General features: G+C 35.8%; 1 protein-coding gene and 1 long non-coding RNA gene across 2 annotated transcripts in view; one reads left to right on the top strand and one right to left on the bottom strand.

The window, feature by feature from the left end:
* Positions 1-3869, bottom strand: part of plh (pasang lhamu) — a 92611-nt gene extending 88742 nt beyond the window's left edge. Inside the window, exon 1 of the mRNA XM_073967943.1 lies at positions 3526-3869. The gene's annotated coding sequence lies outside the window, so the exon portion shown is untranslated. The remainder of the gene's footprint in view (positions 1-3525) is intronic.
* LOC141394103 (uncharacterized) overlaps positions 1-19137 on the top strand; it is a 590278-nt gene that overhangs the window by 40436 nt on the left and 530705 nt on the right. The gene's annotated exons all lie outside the window — the stretch shown is intronic.

The raw sequence follows: 19137 nt of genomic DNA, 5'->3' as shown, positions 1-19137 counted from the left end.
AAGTTTTTAAAATCTGATGCAACAAAAACTCTTATATATGATAGTGAATAACTGAGAGAATATTTACAACAACAAAAATGAAAAAACAAAATCTTTGTCTGCAAAGTGTCTGTAATCGATACAATGGAAAATATTTCGCAATTTTATAGTTCGATTTTTTGACTTTCGCGCCGCTAGATCAGTGGTTTCGACCAGTGTGCGAAGTCTTGAAAGAGACATTTTTTAAAAAATCCAATTTTTTTTTGAAATCCCCATCTTGAAAAATATATATTTTTGAAAACATCCAATTCTTGAAAAATATTTTTTTAAACATCGACGTTTTGTAACATATGTTTTTAAAAAATTGGCGTATTGAAAAATAATTTTTTTAAAAAATTAGCGTATTGAAAAATAATTTTTTTTTATAAATCCACGTCTTGAGAAATATATTTTTTTATAAATCCACGTCTTGAAAAATAATTTTTTTTTATAAATCCACGTCTTGAGAAATATATTTTTTTTATAAATCCACGTCTTGAGAAATATATTTTTTTTATAAATCCACGTCTTGAGAAATATATTTTTTATAAATCCACGTCTTGAGAAATATATTTTTTTTATAAATCCACGTCTTGAGAAATATATTTTTTTTATAAATCCACGTCTTGAGAAATATATTTTTTATAAATCCACGTCTTGAGAAATATATTTTTTTTATAAATCCACGTCTTGAGAAATATATTTTTTTTATAAATCCACGTCTTGAGAAATATATTTTTTAAAAAATCCACGTCTTGAAAAATGTATTTTTTTAATTATCCACGTCTTGAAAAATATATATTTTTTAAAATATCCACGTCTTGAAAAATATATTTTTTTTAAAAAATCCTCGTCCTAAAAAATATATTTTTTTTAAAAAAATCCACGTCTTGAAAAATATATTTTTTTTAAAAAAATCCCCGCCTTAATAAATATATTTTTAAAAAATCCACGTCTTGTAAAATATATATTTTTTTTTTTAAATCCCCGCCTTAAAAAATATATTTTTAAAAAATCCACGTCTTGAAAAATATATTTTTTTAAAAAATCCTCGTCCTAAAAATATATATTTTTTTTAAAAAATCCTCGTCCTAAAAAATATATATTTTTTTTAAAAAATCCACGTCTTGAAAAATATATTTTTAAAAAATCCTCGTCTTAAAAAATATTTGTTTTTAAATCCACGTCTTGAAAAATATATTTTTTAAAATATCCACGTCTTGAAAAGAATATATTTTTTAAAACATCCACGTCTTTAAAAATATAATTTTTTAAAAAATCCACATCTCGAAAGATATATTTTTTAAAGTACATGTCTTTAAAAGTATTCTTTAAAAAATTAAAATCATGCAAAAATATTTTTTTAAAAAAATCCACGTCTTGAAAAATATATATTTTTTTTAATCCACGTCTTGAAAAATATATTTTTTAATAAAAGTCCACATCTTGAAAAATGTATATTTTCTTAAGAAATCCACGTATTGAAAAATATATTTTTTAAAAACATCCACGTCTTGATATTTAAAAATCCACGTCTAGAATTTTTTTAAATCCAAGTGTTGCAAATATTTATTTTTAAAAAATTTTAGTTTTGAAAATATGTTTTTAAAAAATACACGTCTTGATTTCTTTTTTAAATCCACGTCTTGAAAAAAAATATATGCATTTTCTTAAAACGACGCCTTGAAAAATACATTTTTTTAAAAATCCCCGTCTTGAAAAAATGCAGTGGTGGCCAAGACATTTGCAAGAAAATTTCACGTTTTAGAAAATTTTCTGTAAAATAATTTTTTTGGGCATGGGTGCCAGACTCAGAAACTTGGGAAGTTATTGGCAATTTCTTTCTTGATATTTAAGTTTTGGATTTAATAAAATTCAGAGTCCAGAGTCGAAAATATATCTTTTTAAAAAATCCACGTCTTGAAAGATATATATTTTTTTAATCCACGTCTTGAAAAATGTATTTAAAAAATATGTATTTGAAAAATATATTTTTTTTTAAAAACCAAGTATTGAAAAATATATTTTATAAACCCACGTCTAGAATTTTTTTAATCCACGTGCTGAAAACGTATATTTTTAAAAAATATAGTTTTGAAAATATGTTTTTAAAAAAATCTAAGTCTTTATTTTTTTAAATCCACGCCTTAATATTTTTTTTTTAAATCAACGTCTTAATATTTTTTTAAATCCACGTCTTAATATTTTTTAAATCCACGTCTTAATATTTTTTTAAATCCACGTCTTAATATTTTTTAAATCCACGTCTTAATATTTTTTAAATCCACGTCTTAATATTTTTTTTTTTTGTTTAAATCCACATCCTAAAAATATATTTTTTTAAATCCACGTCTTAATATTTTTTTTTGTTTAAATCCACATCCTAAAAATATATTTTTTTAAATCCACGTCTTAATATTTTTTTTTTGTTTAAATCCACATCCTAAAAATATATTTTTTTAAATCCACGTCTTAATATTTTTTTAAATCCACATCCTAAAAATATATTTTTTTAAATCCACGTCTTAATATTTTTTTAAATCCACATCCTAAAAATATATTTTTTTAAATCCACGTCTTAATATTTTTTTTAAATCCACATCCTAAAAATATATTTTTTTAAATCCACGTCTTAATACTTTTTTAAATCCACATCCTAAAAATATATTTTTTTAAATCCACGTCTTAATATTTTTTTTAAATCCACATCCTAAAAATATATTTTTTTAAATCCACGTCTTAATATTTTTTTAAATCCACATCCTAAAAATATATTTTTTTAAATCCACGTCTTAATATTTTTTTAAATCCACATCCTAAAAATATGTTTTTTTAAATCCACGTCTTAATATTTTTTTAAATCCACATCCTAAAAATATATTTTTTTAAATCCACGTCTTAATATTTTTTTAAATCCACATCCTAAAAATATATTTTTTTAAATCCACGTCTTAAAAATATGTTTTTTTTTAAATCCACGTCTTAAAAATATATTTTTTAAATCCACGTCTTAAAAATATTTTTTTTAAATCCACGTCTTAAAAATATATTTTTTAAATCCACGTCTTAAAAATATTTTTTTTTAAATCCACGTCTTAAAAATATATTTTTTAAATTCACGTCTTAAAAATATATTTTTTTAAATCCACGTCTTAAAAATATATTTTTTAAATCCACGTCTCAAAAAATATTTTTTTTTAAAAATCCACGTCTTGAAAAATATTGTTTAAAAAATCCACGTCGTGCAAAATTATTTTTTTAAAAAATCCAAGTCTTGAAAAAATATTTTTTTAAAAATCTACGCCATGAAAAAATATTTTTTTTTTTTAAATCCACGTATAGGAAAAAATATGTTTAAAAACGTTTAGAAAAAATATTTGTTTAAAAAATGCACGTCTTAAAAAATATTTTTTAAAAAAATACACGTTTATAAACGAATATTTGTTTAAAAAATGCACGTCGTGAAAAATATTTTGTTCAAAAAATGCACGTGTTGAAAAAATATACCTGAATTGAATTTTTGCTGGGCAAAAAAAAACATCGTATTTACATGACTTTGCGATGTACGTGAAATATTGGATTTTTTGATTGATAGATAACTAGAAAGGTCTTGAAGGTTGCAAGAACTTAATTTCTAATTTGTCTATACAATTTTTTTCGGAATGTATTTTTGTACATTATTCTCTTAGTGTTTCACTGCAATTGAGTTCTTCCGTATTCGAGTAGATAATTGTGCCACTTAAGTAGCAATGTAAATAGAAAACAATTTAATACTCTTGTAAATTGCCTACTAAACGTTTAGCTGATTTGCGGTAAATATGAATTATGCCCCCGACTATTTATTATTATTTGCTTATCATGGAAAATCTATAATGTGTGGTTGTGTTGAAAGAACAAAAAATAATCAAAGAACTGGGTAATTTAAAGTTATGCCATATCTATAAAATAATTATGGCAATTTATATCAGCAACCTGGCTATTTACTCAATAAGAAGTTGGAACGTAAGCCAACCCCAGCCCCAAATGCATTCATTTGCAAATAGATAAGATATTTGCACATGCACGTTTGATGGACAAAGTCTTTTGTGTCGTTTGTTCAATTTCCATTTAAAAACGGCAGACAGCTGCCGCTTAGTTATAAATGTCAAGCAAAGGCAGCGTCAATGATTGATCGAATAGAATATGGCATGACATGAAACGAATTCACAGAACGGACGCTAATTACAAAACTGCTAGAAGAATTGTTAACAGACATACAATTAAATTGTTCGTTCGTTCGTCCATTTGTTCTTATTCATTATTTAAAAGTTCAATTCTAATGTTAAGCAAATGGGCAGTTAGCAGACAATTAAATTAAGACTATAATTTTGAAAAAATTACTAACGGCCGCAAGCCGCATTCATTCAGTCATGGCCAATGTTCTTTTTAATGGTGATTGCATTTTATGGATGGTTTGTTGGGCAAAACTTGGAAAGTGGAAGTGGTGCTGGAGGGTCAGATGTTAGGAAATTAGTCAGAAGACTTTGGAAATTATTATTTTAAGTATACGAATAAGGAATGGGTATAAACTGGAAATGCTGAGGAGGGGTTTACAAAGTATTCCCTAATTGTTTAATTGTATTTGTTGGAACACAAACTCTCAAGACTAACATTGCGCTCATTAAGGGAATTATTAGGCCTTATTGCGAAATTCTCAAATAATTGAAGCAATCTTCACCTTTAGACGATTAAATACGATTAAATTTTCTGTATGAAATGCATTTAATTAAATTAATTATTTAATTAAATTAAATACCCCATAAAATCATCTCATATTGTTAGAGCATTGATCGCATATTTTCAAGTTTGTGAACCATTATAACAAATAATGGCAAAATATGTCAATTTCCAGTCATTAAAACAACAAAATCGAACGTTAATAAGTGCAAATTGCATCAATCACTGAGGGGAGGTTGCCAAAGTCACATTGCAGTCCTCATGTCATCGTTTTTTGCAATTGAAATATTGCTGATGTTTTATTGAATAATCATAAATATGCTGACAAACTTCTCGTGTTTATAGAATTAATATGTAAGTGACTACCCTGTAGGAAATGTCAATAATGAATCTATACTGACTTAATACTGACATTTTCAACAGTACTACTGAGAAAGTGTAGACAACTAATGTATTTTTCTATTTTGTATGAACGTGTCATTCGAAAGTCAGTAGTAACATTGGAACTAGTATGTCAGTTGTTCCTGAGGTACCATGTGTTGACAATGGATCTAGTAAGTCAGTATAGAGTGGTGTCACCTGGGGAACTGCCGTTAACACCCGTTAAAGGTAGTGAGCTAACATGTGCCGCGCGTTCACCCATAAGAACGTTAAAAACTTGGGTTTGGGCGTCGGGTTAGTAACCCTCCCCTAGAAAAAACAGCCTACTATTAAAAAATTTAAAGAAAAGAAAAACAAACCCCTCTAAAGTTGACGAACCCCGCAAACGTTTTAAGGACCATGATCTGCGAATCTGCACCTGGAATGTTCGCACTCTTTATAGAGAAGGTGCAGTCTTCGCATTGGCAGACGTACTTGAAAAGTACAAGACCGATATTACTGCCGTGCAGGAAATACGATGGATTGGGAAAGGCGTCACAACAACACCTAAAGGTGACGCACTGTATTATAGCTGCCATGACGTAAAGCATGAGTTTGGTTGTGGATTCGTAGTTAGTCGGAGACTAAAACATCTGGTATCCAGCTTCACCCCAGTGAATGAAAGACTTGCTGCAATTCGAATAAAAGCTAAATTCTTCAACATCAGCTTTATTTGCGCTCATGCTCCCACTGAAGAAAAGGACGAACAGACCAAAGATATATTTTACGAGCGCTTAGAAGAAACATATGACCGTTGCCCTGCCCATGACATTAAAATCATTCTAGGCGATTTTAATGCCAAAATTGGAAAGGAGAATATCTTTGGCCCAACAGTCGGGAAATTCAGTCTCCACAGTGAAACATCTAACAATTGTATGAGGCTGATAGACTTTGCAGCTACAAAAAAACATGGTAGTTAGCAGTACCAGATTTAATCATCTCGATATTCATAAGGGCACCTGGCTGTCTCCAGATCAGAAAACAAGAAACCAAATTGATCATGTTGTGATATATGGAAGACAATCATCGAGCGTGTTGGATGTACGATCGTTCCGAGGCGCAAACATTGATTCGGACCACTACCTTGTTGCAGCAAAGGTACGCACCCGCTTAAACGTAGCAAACAAAGTACGAACAGACACAACACGAAAGTTAGACATCGGTAAGCTGCAATCACAACAGATAGCCACAGCATATTCCACTCAACTAGCCCAATTGCTTAATCAAAGCACTCCTCATCCCGATAACATATCAGCGCAATGGCAAAGCATTGCCCACTCCATGCAAACAGCCGCAAAATTCATGCTTGGATACCAGAGACCTCCACCAAGGAATCCATGGTATGATCAGGAGTGTCGTGCTGCAACCGAAGAGAAAAATGCGGAATATAGGGCTACTTTACAATCCGTATCAACGCGTAGCGCACGAGAGAGATACAGGGAGAAAAGGAGAGAGGAGAAACGTCTTTTCCGCAGGAAAAAGAGAGAGATGGAAAAGCGGGATTTTGAACAAATCGAGATGTACAGGAGCCAGAATGAAGTCCGAAAATTCTACCAAAGAGTCAAGCATCAAACTGATGGCTTTGGTACAGGCACATCCTCCTGTAGAGACCAGCAAGGTAATTTGGTAACTGATACAGATAGTGTACTTAGGATATGGAAAGAAAATTTTTCAAATCTGTTGGTACCCAATAGCAGCGAAGACGACGAAGATACCACAGTCCAAATCCCAGAAGATGGTATTGAATGTATACCGCCCAGCCAAGCTGTTCAAAACCGGAGGCGACACGCTGGTAAGGTGTATTCATAAGCTAGTTAGCACCATCTGGCAGAAAGAACGAGTACCCGACGATTGGAACCTGAGTATCCAGTGCCCCGTCCACAAGAAGGGAGATAAGACTGTATGCTCTAACTATAGGGGCATAAGTCTACTCCCTATTGCCTACAAGATCGTGTCCGGGATATTGTGCGAACGACTAAAGCCTATGGTCAACGAGATAATTGGACCATACCAATGCGGCTTTAGACCTGGCAAGTCCACCATTGACCAGATATTTACCCTGTGGCAAATCCTGGAGAAGACCCAAGAGATGCAGATCGACACCTACCACCTTTTTGTCGATTATAAAGCAGCCTTCGACAGCCCGATGCGTTCAAAGGTATTCCAAGCCATGTCTGAATTTGGTATCCCCGCAAAGCTCATCCGCCTTTGTAAAATGACTTTAACTGACACGAGGTCCTCAGTTAAAATAGGAAAGAACCTCTCCGAAGAGTTTGGTACCAAAAGAGGTTTCAGACAAGGAGACAGCCTTTCGTGTGATCTCTTCAACATCCTGGAAAAGGTTATACGAGAAGCAAACGTCAAAAGAAGTGGCACAATCTACACCAATAGTCACATGTTACTTGCTTATGCTGATGATATAGACATCATGGGCCGATCAGTAAAAGAAGTAACTGATACCTTTATAAAGGTCGAAGGAGAATCTGCTAAAGTGGGTCTGGCGGTAAACGGTGAGAAGACCAAGTTGATGGTGTCGACGCGCAATGCGTCCATTGAGCTCGGACCGACTGTGGAAGTTGGTTCCTATAATATTGAGGTAGTAAAAGACTTCGTCTACCTCGGCACCTCCGTAAACACAACAAACGACATCAGTTGTGAAATAAAAAGAAGAATTGTATTGGCCAACAGATGCTACTTTGGTTTAAGTAAGCAGTTTAAAACCAAAGCCACATCTCGTCAAACAAAAATAACGCTCTACAAAACACTGATACTACCCGTGCTGATGTATGGCTCCGAAGCCTGGGTACTTGCGCAAGCAGACATGGCAGTGCTTGGTGTGTTTGAGAGAAAAATTCTTTGAAAAATCTACGGACAAATCTGCGTTGACGGTGAATATCGACGTCGCACGAACCACGAGCTGTATCTGCTACACAACGACATCAATATAGGTAAACGTATCGAGATGCAGCGATTGCGTTGGCTAGGCCATATCATAAGAATGAGCGATGATGAACCCGCTAAAAAGGCGTATAAATACGGACCGCTTGGCGGTGCACGCAGAATTGGCAGGCCAAGGAATAGATGGCGCAAACAAGTGGATGATGAGATGAAAAGGCGCGGTATTCCAGAGAGCAAAGCAACAAATAGAGAGGAATGGATATCTCTTCTTAGTTCGACCCATAGAACAAACGTTCTGTAATGGGCCAGCTAAGTAAGTAAGTAAGTCAGTATAGACATTGGAGGTAGTGAGCCAGTAGAGATATTGGAAGTAGTGAGTAAATAGTTTATGAAGGACCATATGGAGAGATTGGTACCAGAGTTTCATTATTAGATTTTTTGGTCTATTTGGAGCTTTTGCTTGATTTTTAAAGCCAGCTGCTTAATAGTACGTCTATATAAACGAAGTCCAGTGGATTTCAATTATCGATTCCATAGCTATACGTCCAATAAAATCCAGTGGATATATGATGAGGATTTATTTGACGTATAGTTCTAAACAGTTAAATTATATACTATATTCAAGAAAATAAAGTGAAATAACAATTGTTGACAAACTATAGACAAAATGTTGACAAAGTCACCATAATAGTAGACAAAGTGCTGACATGTCGACACTTGACCCCAGGCTTCCTACAGGGTACGTATGAATGTACGCTGAATACACGCACACACATGTTCGTTCGCTCTCTCGGTCGGTTCAACAATTTATTTATTTATTTTTATTAATTCCCATTTAAATTGCCCAATCGTCGTTGTATAATTATATCCGGTAAATGCAATTGATTGGTAATAATCATCGTCATTACGTTCGATTTTATGGCTAATCACAATGAAACGTGTGTGCGCAATATTCTTTCGAAATGCCAACAATCTACAACAGCAAATGCTCTTGATTATGGAATATTGTTGAACATTCTGTGCAATTTCATTGTTCCAAGTACAAACACATTATAATAAATGTTTATAATTTTAGGTTATTGACAGGGAATTATGCTAATAAGTTTTTAGAAAAAATACAGGTATTAAATATAATGGCGCAACTCTTAATGTTTTCTAAGTATTTAATATAAATTTGGAATGAGAAATTATAAACCAACTGTAATTTGTTTCATTTGAATTTATTTATTTATTCACTACATCTTTTGAATTTCTGAAATCATAATTCAACTGAATCCATCCAAAAGACATATGTCCAGTAATGATGCTGAATTTTTTAATCACAAAAGTAATTGGTAAAATAACATCTAAGGTCTTATTAAAGGGAAATGACATCCATATCTACGTGCCAAGCTGAATTGAAGAAAGGCATTCTGGTATCTTTATTGGTGAGGTTAACCTCTATAATGCCTGTAAAATGTCATAAAGATACTTATCCTTTAAACCTCGTTAAGGACATGTCGCCAGAAATAAGTAGTTAATTGTTGGCCACTTCCAATCGAAAAATATGTAGGTAGTCACGACCTTTAGTAGTTATTTTGCCGACTTTTAAGACCAAAAAATAACTACTTATGTATGTACAAATGGCACCATGCTCTTGTTAAACTAAGTGGGTAAAGAGTTTTTTTTCTGGGATCGTTCGGTCTTGCAAACAATGATATATCCTCAGCCTGTGTGAATGAAGACTTTAATCTATGGCCAGATCGGAAACGGGCAACACAAACCAAATCCTCTTCCCCAAAAATTATGTATTTAGGAAGTTTTTATAGGATTTTGGGCGTACAGAAATAAGGCCCCAAGAAATAACACCCCAAATTGAAAATGAAAATAGACCTTAAACAGGTATATGGAAAACAACAACAAAGCTTTTGGGGCCTATTTTCATCTTTGTGGGGCCTTTTTTCATTCAGCTGTTAGGTCTAAATAATATTGGGGTCTAATAGCATTGTTCATTGGGGCCTTTTTGCACATGTTTAGGGCCCAAATGCAATCCAGTGTTTAACAGAAACAACAAATTGGGGTGAATTTTCTAAAGTTATTCTTAAGAAAACGAAGAAAAATTAGGGTATAATTTCATAAATTTTATTAAGAACAAACAAAAAACAAGTGAGCCAAGGCTATAGTCGGGTCGGGGCCGACTATGTGATACCCTACACCACTACCCCTGTTCGAAAGCTTTTGACTAATAAAATTCAAAATATTAAAATTGGGATAGCTTAGCGCATTTGCTCTGAATGTCAACATTAACGCAGGTCAATTTTTTTGAAACGTATTTAAGTGCACCCAAATAAAAAATGGAAAAGTGGGATGTATGCCAACCATCAATAGGCTTCTTTCTGTGTTAGACCCCCATCAACCCCCAAAATTTCGTGAGGATCCGATTAAAATTTCGTAGTGTGATTGCACAAAAATGGAAAAAGGGATGCATTACCGACTATTGCGATATCTCTGTTGTTTGGCCACCTATGACAACCTACTTCACATCGTTGTAAAGGTGATCTTTTCTACTTTCCTTGCCAGGTTTTGCTTTCGATATACCTCCTACAGAAGGGAGATATTAACTTTGAAATAAAACGTTGGCCTTTTTTCCAAATATTTTTGTTTGTCACATTCCGTCCCCTGAATAATATCCGACCATTATCAAAAATCAAAAGGTTTTTTCCTCTGTGGGACCCCCAATAACACCCAAAATTTCGTGACGATCCAATTAAAATTGTGACCTTTAGCGTGATTTCCAAAAAAGTGGGAAAAATGGGATGTATTACCAACTATTGCGATATCTCCGTTATTTGGATACCCACGCCAACCTGCTTTACATCATTGTAATGATGGCATTTTTTACTTTCATTGTCAGACTTTGCTTTTGGAAGGTCCGGAACCAAAGCTGTGATATTCGTCATTATTATTAAAATCGCAAAAATGAAATGTTGTGTTCTATTAGCGGCTTTTGCGATATCTTCATTGTTTGACCACCTACGACAACCTACGTAACATTGTTGCAAAGGTGATATTTTCTTCTTTCATCAGCAGGTTTTGCTTTTGATATAACCCTTTTCGAAGCAGAGATATTCGCTTTGAAATAAAACGTTGACTTTTTCTCCAAATAAGGTTTTTGCCATTCAGACCTCTGAATATTATCCGACCATCACCAAAATCAATAGGCTTCTTTCTCTGTAGGATCCCCATTAGCCCCCAAAATTTCGTGACGATCCAATTAAAATTGCGACCTGTAGCGTGATTACAAAAAAATGAAAAAATTGGATGTATCGCCGACTATTGTGATATCTCCGTTATGTAGCCACCTACGCCAACCTACTTTGCATCACTGTAAAGATGGGATTTTCTACTTTCATAGTCAGACTTTGTTTTTGGAAGATCCCCAACCAAAGCTGTGATATTCGTCATTATAATTAAAATTGCAAAAATGAAAATTTGGGTTTTATTTGCGACTATTGTGATATCTTCGTTGTTTGATCACCTACGAGAACCTACTTTACATCATTAGAAAGCCAATTTTTTCTACTTTTATTGTCAGGTTTTGCTTTTGGTATACCCCGTATAGAAGCTGAGATATTCGCTTTGGAAAAAAGCGTTGTCTTTTTATCCACATAAGTTTTTTGCCCATTCCGACCCCTAAATATTATCCGACCATCACCAAAATCAATAGGCTTCTTCCCCTCCGAAACCCCCATCAACATCCAAAATTTCGTGACGATCCGATCAAAATTGCGACCTGTAGCGTGATTACAAGGTTTAGATGGACAGACGGACAGACGGACAGACGGACGGACGGACGGACTGACGGACGGACACACATAGCCAGATCGACTCAGCTCGTCGAGACATTCATTTTGGTATATATAAGTATGGGTCTACGATCATTATTTCGATGCGTTACAAACTTTTTGGCCAAAACCAACTTATAATACCCTCCCCACATAGTGGTGTAGGGTATAAAAACGGTGGCCGGACGTAACACCCACGGACATAACTCTCAAAATTCGTTGGGAGTTTTGTCCATGAAGCAAAGCGGACATAACTACAAAAAAACGCGGACATAACTCCCAATTATTTTGTTCTTAATTTCAAAGTAATTTTTTTTATACCCTCAGCATTTATGCTAACGAGGGTATATGCACTTTGATACGATGAACATGTGCCTCATCGAAATAATGGTTTTAGACCCCAAGTATGTTTGGACGAAATGTGTTTCAGACAATTTGGTTGGTTGGTTTACGTGGTGGCTATACTTTATAGCCTCAATTAGTATGTAAGAGATACCGTTTTGAAAAACCACACCACTCGTTCAGAGCAGAGATGGTCTGTATGACGACTTTTCAGGTTTTCGACGGTCAGAAAGGTGTAAACGTCGAAAACGTCATATACCCGTAGAAAACGTATAAAAAGTAGTAAACGTCATAAACCTCAAAAGATGTGTGTTACCATCATATTTTTCATTTAATATTAATTTTGCAAAACTGTCTGTGTAATTGAAGGGCCTCCGTACCTTTTTTGAAAATAACAGCATATTTTTATTAATATTTTAATTTTTAAAATAACTAACATAATTGTAAAAATTGTATTACTTAGCACGCCATCTACAATATATTTCGAACACTACCACTGCTTTACATATCTCTAAAACCACACGGTGAAACTTTCATCCGAAAAGTTGGAGAATGAAGGAAATCCTTCACCCAAGCTTCTCTCGCCGAAAAGCTGTGAAAGTTTCGTATGAAAGTTTCAACGTGTGGCTTTTGAGTATGATTCAAAGAATTTGCGGGTGAAAAATATATATAAAATGTATATATTAGAGTGAAATCTTTTTATGCCTGTTTTTTAATATAATATGATCTCAAATGAAATAATTAAATGAGGTATATTATGTAAAAAACATCGATTTTTTGGTTATAAAATTCGTTTGTTTATTCTGTCAAAAACCTTGTTTTTTGGCTAGGTTTACGACGTTTCCGACATATGTAATATACGTCAGAAATGTATGTCAGATACGTCATTATTGCAGACAGACCATCTCTGGTTCAGAGATTGCTATTTCGTTGTTGCATGTTGGAAGTTAAATCCAGCCTGATGAGGTAAGGAATCGCAGAAGGTCTCCCAGACCTACTTCTGTTATCTCTGTGATATCACGAAGGAACGGTTGTCTTAGAGCTTTGAGTCGTCGTTGCATTTGTGCAGGGCAGGAACAGAGGAGGTGCTCAACAGTTTCCGCCTCTTCTTCATTCCCGCAGCTACGGCAGTGGTCATTGTGCGGTAGATTTAAACGTTTTGCATGGTTACCAATTGCCCAGTGACCGGTTAACATTGCAATAAGTCTTGCAAGGTTACGTCGCGTTTGATTGATTAGGAACTTAGTTCGTTTGGCGTTGTATTGAGGCCACGTTAATTTTGATATCTTGCATGTTGCCGTTTTGTCCCATCAACTTTCAGCCAGTGATAGATAGTGTTTGAAGATATCCCCTTTAACTACTCCCATTGGAATTGCGACTGACGCCTTTGGGAGTTCGTTAGAGCCGGATCCTGCTCTAGCTAACTCGTCTGCTTTTTCGTTCCCAGCAAGTCCCTTGTGGCCCGGGATCCAAGTGAGAACTACTCTTGATAGACGCCCTAGTTTGGCAAGTTCTTCTTTACAATCTTTCACTAGCTTAGATGTGACAGCGTTGGATTTTAGTGCAAGGAGCGCCGCTTGACTGTCGACGAAGATTCCTATTGAGTTTGCTGTGTGATGCTGTAAAAGTTCAGTACAGGCCTCCTTTATTGCCAGTATCTTGAAAGACACTACAGTACTCAGGTAGCTTTGTAGATGTGTATATGTTTGCTTCTTCCGAAAACACACCGGAACCGACTCCACATTTCATCTTGGAGCCGTCCGTGTATACCTTAGTGTCATATGCTATCAATGGTGATCCATTACTCCATTCTCTTCTGCTTGGAAATTTGATTACAAAAGGCTGATCAAAATCCAATGTAGGTACGCAGTAATCAGCTGTTGCTTTGATGTGTAAATCAATTGGCAACATGTGCATCATTATATTGAGGGCTTCGGCCGGACACGTTCGCATCGCCCCTGTTGCCCCGATGCATGCAGATCTTTGTATGCTGTATAGTTTTTTCTGTGTTGTTGTCTTGTCCACTGCTGGCCACCACACTAGTGCTCCATATGTGAGAATTGGTCTGATTATGCTGGTGTACATCCATAACACCATTTTAGGTTTGAGGCCCCATCGGCTTCCAAACAATTTGCGACATGCGTAATATGCAACAGTTGCTTTGTGAGCACGGTGTTCCACGTTACGTTTCCATGACAGCTTTGAATCTAGGATGATTCCTATGTACTTGGCATGATCTGATAGGGGTATTTCCTGACCTCGCAGTCTTGGTAGATTAGGTATTGCAAATTTGGTCTTTGTGGTGAATAGCACCATCTCAGTTTTCCCTGGATTCACTCCCAGACCACATCTTGTGGTCCAAGTATCTAGCGATCTCAGGGCTTCGCTCATAATGTCACTTATTACGGTCGGAAACAAACCAGAGACGAGTATTACCACATCGTCCGCATAGGCAACCACCTTAATCCCCATGTGGTCAAGTTTATTGAGAATTTCATTGATGACAAGGAGCCAAAGTAATGGCGAGATAACTCCTCCCTGTGGAGTTCCTCTGTTCACGTGCTTTGACAGTGTACTGTTTCCCAGTGTGGCATTAATAACTCTGCTTTGCAACATGGTGGTAATCCAACTACTGATGAGTGGTTCCACGCCGAAGTTATCTAGTGATTGTTTTATAGCTGATGTACTGACGTTGGTAAAGGCACCTTCTATGTCTAGGAAAGCAGCTAAAGTAAATTGTTTGTGCTCTAAGGACTTCTCTCTTCTATCTCTATATAAGCATGTTGGCTAGAAGATATGATGTTTGAGTTGTCCATCTTTTCTCGAATATACACGTCGATGAGTCTTTCGAGCGTCTTAAGTAGAAATGATGAAAGGCTTATTGGTCTGAAGTCTTTAGCATTTTCGTGACTACGTTTTCCTGCTTTGGGTATGAAGACAACCTTTACCTGTCTCCAACTCGTTGCAACGTAGTTAAAGGATATACATCTACTATAGATGTATACTAGCCAAGGATTTATTATTTCCTCTGCACATTGTAGCATTTTTGGTATGATTCCATCTGGTCCTGGAGATTTGTAGGGAGAGAAGCTGTTTATAGCCCACGTGACTTTACTCGGACTTATTATCTTATCAACTTCACTGTTGTTTTTATCTACAGCTGTAGTGGGTCGCATTTCTTCGGTACTGTCCGAGCAGCCGGGGAAGTGCGTGGTAAGAAGGATTTCAAGAGATTCGGCTAAGTTTTCGGACCAGGTGCCGTTGTTTCTCTTTATATAGGTAGGATTCGAATGACCTTTTGCCATAACTTTACTTAGTCTGGCTGTATCTTTGTTATTTTCTAGCGATCCGCAAAAATCAACCCATGATTGCTTTTTTGCTTTGGCTATGGCTTTTTTGTACTCCTTTAGCTTATCCTTGTATGACTGCCAGGATCCGCTTTGGTAGCTGGCGTTGAAAGCTTTCCGTGACTCTTTACGCAGTTTAGAGAGTTCGGATGTCCACCATGGTGGATAGTGTTTTTTCGATCGTGTCATTGGACAGGATACTTTAAAGGCTGTGTCTAGTGATTTCTCCAGAATAGATACAGCTTTGTCAATACATGTTGTAGTGTCACCTTTTTGAGGAGAGCTGGGAAGTTTATCTTTTAAAACCCTATTAAATTTCTCCCAGTTTGTTCTTTTGGGGTTGCGAAAGCAATTTGTTGGCGTTTCTTTTTCAGATATATTAAATAGTATCCAATTGTGATCTGAGAAAGAATTCTTATCGGATACCATCCAATTAGCAATTTCAATATGTCGTTTATCGGATACTAAGGTTAGATCAATGACATCTTGCCATCCCCTAAAGTTATCCGAGCTTGGAAATACAAAGGTTGGGTTAGTACCTCTATTGCATATAGTGAGATTGTTAGTATTAATGAAATCTAAAACTGACTCACCTCTGTCGTTGATTTCAGAGCTACCCCACATGTTATGTCTTGCGTTTGCGTCACAGCCAATGATAACGGTGTTGTGTGGGTGTATGGCCCCCAAGGTGTATAAGACCTTTGGAGTCGATTGAGCAATGTCCGTCCGTCTGTCTGTCTGGTTGGCTGGAGCGCACGATAACTCTCGAACGGTTGAACCGATTCGATTCAAATTTAGGCTTTCGTAATATTTTGCCCAAACTTAGTTTAAGTTTAAGTTGAGGTACCTCCCTCACAAAAGTTCGAAAATGTTCGGAACATTTGTGCGCACGATAACTCTTGGAGGGAGTAACCGATTTGGCCCACACTTTGCCCATCGTAAAATGTGTACCAGACTTAGATAATGTTTCAATATTGACTCAATCGGTTCACTCCTTCGAGTACCTCCCACACAAATTTTTGGAAAAGTTCAGTTTAGGGTCATCTCTCGAATCGCTCTGATTTTTGTTTTAGCAACTTGTATTCACTGCCCTCCATACGACGGTACAAGTTTCATCAGGGGCAAGTCCATACTTCCTGAGAAAATAGCCTGAAAGTCGCAAAAATCCCTATGGCACCGTGTGAGGTGGTTGGAGCGCAAGATAACTCTCGAACGGATCTGCCGACTCGGTCCAAAATTTGGCCTTAGTAATATGTTGTTCAAATATAGTTCAAGTTTGAAGATAAGCCATATCGGTCCACTCCTTCAGGTACCTCCCCCACAAAAGTTCAAAAATGTTCGGAAAATTTGTTCATACGGTAACTCTTGAAGGGAGTGGCCGAATTGGTCCATACTTTACACATCCGAATATAGATATAGATCAGGTTGAAATATGGACTATATTTGTCCACTCCATCCGGTACCTCCCACACAAAATTTCGGATAAGTTCACTTTAAGACCTGCCATCGAATCACTTTGATTTTTTCGCTGCCACAATTACGGTGGTAAATCGTTTTTCAGTGGCAAGTCCATACTTCTTGAGCAAACATCCCGAAGGTTGTAAAACCCCCTATGGCACCATATGTAGTGGCTGGAGATCCACTTCCATAATGGTCAATGTAGATCCATTCCTTTTAGTATCTCCTCCGCAAATCTTTTGATCTCTAATCCTAATGATTATGCCAACAATTTTTAAAACCCTCTAAGTACATACGTTTTTTTGGAAAAAAAATTGTTTTTCAATATATACGGGCTGAGGGTATATCTTTGTCGGCAAAGCCGACAGATACTTTTTTACTTGTTAAAAAATATTTTCATATGTTTGAAAAAACTTTGTACTTCCTCAAATTATGAAAAATATTTTTGAAAACATCAATTCAAACAGAATTAAGGCCTCGACACATAAGAAGCATGGCATTCTTGCTTAAGTCGTATCTGGTAAATGACTAAAGACCAAGTTCGACATAATTCAAATGTGATTCTGAAATCTTTTTATTAGGTCGAACTTGGTCTTTAGTCTTTTATCAGATATGACTTCAGCAAAGATGCCATGCTTCTTATGTGTCGAGGCCTTTAGAAGTGAATATTATTTTGGGAGTCATTCCTTTCGATAATTATCGCGCTCACCAGCCACTTTAGTGGGTCTCCGTAGGATTTAGAGCTTTTGGACCATTATAGCAGAAAACCTTGACTTACCCTTACAGATATCGCTGCTAAAAGGTCCACAAGAAATAAAGCGAAAGATGCTGTCCGAAATAGACACTTTTGGAAATTGATGTACGTTTGGAAGAGATTATACGATCGGATAGTCAATTCGTATGCGTATTAGACATTTGGTGCTGAGAGGATTTTTATTGCTTATGCTCTTTTTTCTCATAATGATTGAACTTGCCACCGAAAAAAGTTCGTCATAAGAGGGGCCTCAAGGAAAAATTACTTTTGAGAAAAATTTTGAAATTTTGTGTGGGAGAGACCTGAAGGAGTGGATCGATATAGCCCATATTCATATCTGATGTTTAATCACATTGTGATGGATGGACAACATTCATCGAGCATGTTGTATGTACGATCGATCCGAGGAGCAAAAATTGACCTAGATCACTACTTTCATGCAGTAAAGGTACGTACCGGATTAAACCTAGCAAATTAAATACGATCAGACATAACACGAATGTTGGTCATCGGATAGCTGCAATCACAACATATTCCACTCAACTGGCCCAACTGCTTAATCAAAGCAATCAGTTCCGATAACATATCAGCACAGTGGCAAAGTATTGCCCACTCCATGCAAACAGCCGCAAAATCCATACACACAGACACCTCCACTAAAGAACCCATGGTATGACCAGGAGTGTCGTGCTGCCACTGTAGAGAAGAAATGAAATATTTTTCTCTACAGTGGCAGCACTGTAGAGAAACGCGTAGCGCAATGGATAGGTATCAAGAGAAAAAAAGATACAGAGAGAGGAGAAATTCTTTTCTGCTGGAAAATGAGAGAAATGCAAACGTGGGAGTGTGGAAAAATCGGAATGTACAGTAGTCAGAATGAATGAAGTTCGGAAATTCTACCAATGTATGGAACATGAAACTGATAGCTTTAGTACAGGCACATCCTCCTGTAGAGACGAACAAGGAAATTTTGGTTACAGATAGTGTGCTCACGATATGGAAAGAACATTTTTCCAAACCGACGAAGATGCCATAGATTCAAACCCAGAATATGGCAATGAATGTATACCATGCTGCCAAGATGAGGTATATGTAGATAGGAATAAACCTGCTCAATAAGACGATGGATACCGCCCGGCCAAGATAAGGTATATGTAGAAAGCAATAAAAGGGCTGAGGAAGCCGATGGCTTACCAGCCAAGCAGTTCAAAACCGAAGGCGAGACACTGATATGGTGTATGCATCTGCTAGTCAGAACCATGCATCAGGAAGATTGGAATGTGAGCATCCTATGTCTCGTCCACAAGAAAGCAGACAAGTCTCTGCTCCTTATTGCATGTATGATGGTGTCTGGGATGTT

Source organism: Musca autumnalis, unplaced genomic scaffold (genome assembly GCF_047663935.1).
Source record: "Musca autumnalis isolate F117 unplaced genomic scaffold, ASM4766393v1 scaffold_1, whole genome shotgun sequence".
NCBI classification, from domain to species: domain Eukaryota; kingdom Metazoa; phylum Arthropoda; class Insecta; order Diptera; family Muscidae; genus Musca; species Musca autumnalis.
The sequence above is the reverse complement of the archived record's forward strand: the minus strand, read 5'-3'. Positions and strand labels throughout refer to the sequence as shown.